The sequence below is a fragment of the Triticum aestivum genome, chromosome 1A (assembly GCF_018294505.1).
Source record: "Triticum aestivum cultivar Chinese Spring chromosome 1A, IWGSC CS RefSeq v2.1, whole genome shotgun sequence".
NCBI lineage: Eukaryota > Viridiplantae > Streptophyta > Magnoliopsida > Poales > Poaceae > Triticum > Triticum aestivum.
Window position 1 is genome coordinate 542,896,426 of NC_057794.1, and position 2,519 is coordinate 542,898,944.

At 46.9% G+C, this 2,519-nt stretch overlaps 1 pseudogene; it reads left to right on the forward strand.

Moving 5' to 3' along the window:
* The first annotated feature begins 308 nt into the window (after positions 1–308).
* On the forward strand, positions 309–2,179 carry LOC123180201 (probable serine/threonine-protein kinase PBL7; annotated as a pseudogene).
* The last annotated feature ends 340 nt before the right edge of the window (positions 2,180–2,519 follow it).

A 2,519-nucleotide genomic window follows, 5' to 3' on the forward strand; every position in this document is an offset into this window, starting at 1 on the left:
GTCCTTTTTTTGAAAAAAAAATGCAGGTGTCCATGTTTAGCACGCACAATTTCTTTTTTGCGAGACGATGCACTCTGTCGTGCTGTACTATAGTCTGTAAAAAAAAATCGATGGTCAAAATGCAACCCCGGTGACTATTCAGAAGAGATGAGAGCACGGTCAGAGAAATACTGCTGCCTACTGGCCGTTTTCGGCAAAGTGACCGAGGAGACGCGCTTGCAAGTCGTTGGTGGTTTCCGTCTTCGGCCAGCAGTGATGGCTACTTAAGGCCACAAGCCACCGGTAGTAGTGCGGTGCCGATGCGGCCGAGATGTGTCAGCTGATAGCAAACTTTCTCCTTCAAGCACTGCGGTGGCTTCCTCTCCGCCGGCGACAAGGTGAGGTAAGAAGATTGATGGGTGGTTCCAGCTGCTTCCTCTGCCTGGGGGCAAGGAAGGAAGTCCCACCGCCTCCCCTGGCCGATCCCCACAGCAGCAGCAGCGTCGCCGCCACCGCGGCACGAACCTTGGCCTTCGACGAGCTCGCGACGGCGACCGGGAACTTCAGAGACGACTTCCGCATCGTTCGGGAGGCGAGTCTCTACAAAGGCTACCTCAGGAGCCTCAATCAGGTGATGATCCTGGCTAGCTAGCTAATCCATTCTTCACTTAGTTCCATATATGTGCCATGCATGATGTCATGATCGACGTGCATGCATGAGGGGGAAATTGATATGCGAGTGGATCATCATACAATATTCGTTTTAGGTTGTTGCTATAAAGCTGCAGCATGCCGTTGATCCTGTTAGATCGTCATCAGAGCAACTCAACAGGGATTTTCTTGCCCGTGTCATGACGTTGAGCGTGCTGCGCCATCCGAATGTCGTCAACCTTGTTGGCTTCTGCGCAGACGGCCAAAACAGGATCTTGGTTCACGAGTACATGCCATTGGGTTCTCTCCAAAATCACCTCCATGGTATGTATTGGCTACCAAACATTAGTTTTGCTCATAGTACTCATGATTCGATTGCTTGAGTTTGTGTCAATTAATTAACCCCCGGATCGATCTTGTGCTCATCAGATCGGTCTCCGGGCCAAGCACTGCTAGACTGGAACACAAGGATGAACATAGCTGCCGGCGTGGCCAAGGGTTTAGAGTATCTCCACGACAAAGGTGTGGTGTACCACATATTCATGAGCAGCTCGGACGTCTTGCTCGGAGAAGGCCACCACCCAAAGTTGTCCCAATATGGACTGGCAGACCTTGGTCGGCTAGTTGTGGACGATGATGAGAAATTGTGTATTGATTTCACTAGAACCGCTGCTATTGCCCCCGAGACAGGATTTAAAGGGAAGGCGACCATGGAGTCGAACGTGTACAACTTTGGCGGCGTCCTGCTGGAGTTAACCACAGGGAGGAGGCCCGTCGACCCCACCCGGGCCATCGCCGAGGATTGCAACCTTGTCATATGGGTAAGTTAACTACAGCCGGGTTCGTGGTTGACATGTATATATTTGCTGCTTCTTGTTAATTTGGCCGTGAATGATGTGAAACTTGCTGTTGGATCAGGCCACACGATTGATGGACAGGGGCCAGTTCCGCCGGATGGCAGATCCAGCACTGCAGGGCCGATACCCGTCCATGGATTTGCAAGAGGCACTGAAAGTTGCTTCCATGTGCATCCACGAAGAGCCGGCCATGAGATCCCCCATCGGTGCCGTCGCCGCAGCTCTGTCTCGCCTTGCCGCCTACGACCATCATCAACCTGAATCTTCACACCATGCGGCGCTTCGTTAACCTACGGAGAAACGACCTACGTCGACATCATCTCCGGACGCATCGATCATATCAATCAAGTTATATTACTTGTTTGTTGTGATTGTGACTCTGTTGCTTGTTGACGAATAACAAGTGCCTGACCTGCATAGTATTAGGCTGTTCATCACAATCCTAGGTAAAAACATGCACAGGTTGATTGGCCGGTGTTAATGGATTTATCTTGGTTCTAGAGGTGGAAATGTGTGTACTGCATAAGCAAGATCGGAAAGTTTCAGCTGAACCGATCCACACAGTGTGGAAGGCACAATTAGTAGTCTTTCTTTTCTTTCTTTTTTTGCGGGGTACAATTAGTACTCTTTCTCTTTATCATAATGTGGTACTCTCTCCATTTTTTTTAGTCTGCATATAAAATTTAGTCAAAGTCAACTTTTGTAAAGTTTGACTAAGTTTATAGTAAAATATATCAAACTAATTTTATTAGATGCATTATGAAATTAATTTTCATATTGTTTAATTTTAGTATTGTAGATGTTGATATATTTTAATATAAATTTGGTCAAATTTTACTAGTTTGACTTTAAATAAATCTTATATGTGGAGTAAAAAGAAACGGAGAGAGTATAAAGTTGGCCAAAGTCTATGCGCACTACGGTGTGAAAGGCATAGCTAATTAGTACTCTTTCACTTATCTAATATGGTCTTTATAAATTTGGTCAAAGTCTATGCACACTGTATTGTGGAAGTGAGCTGGTAGCATAAAC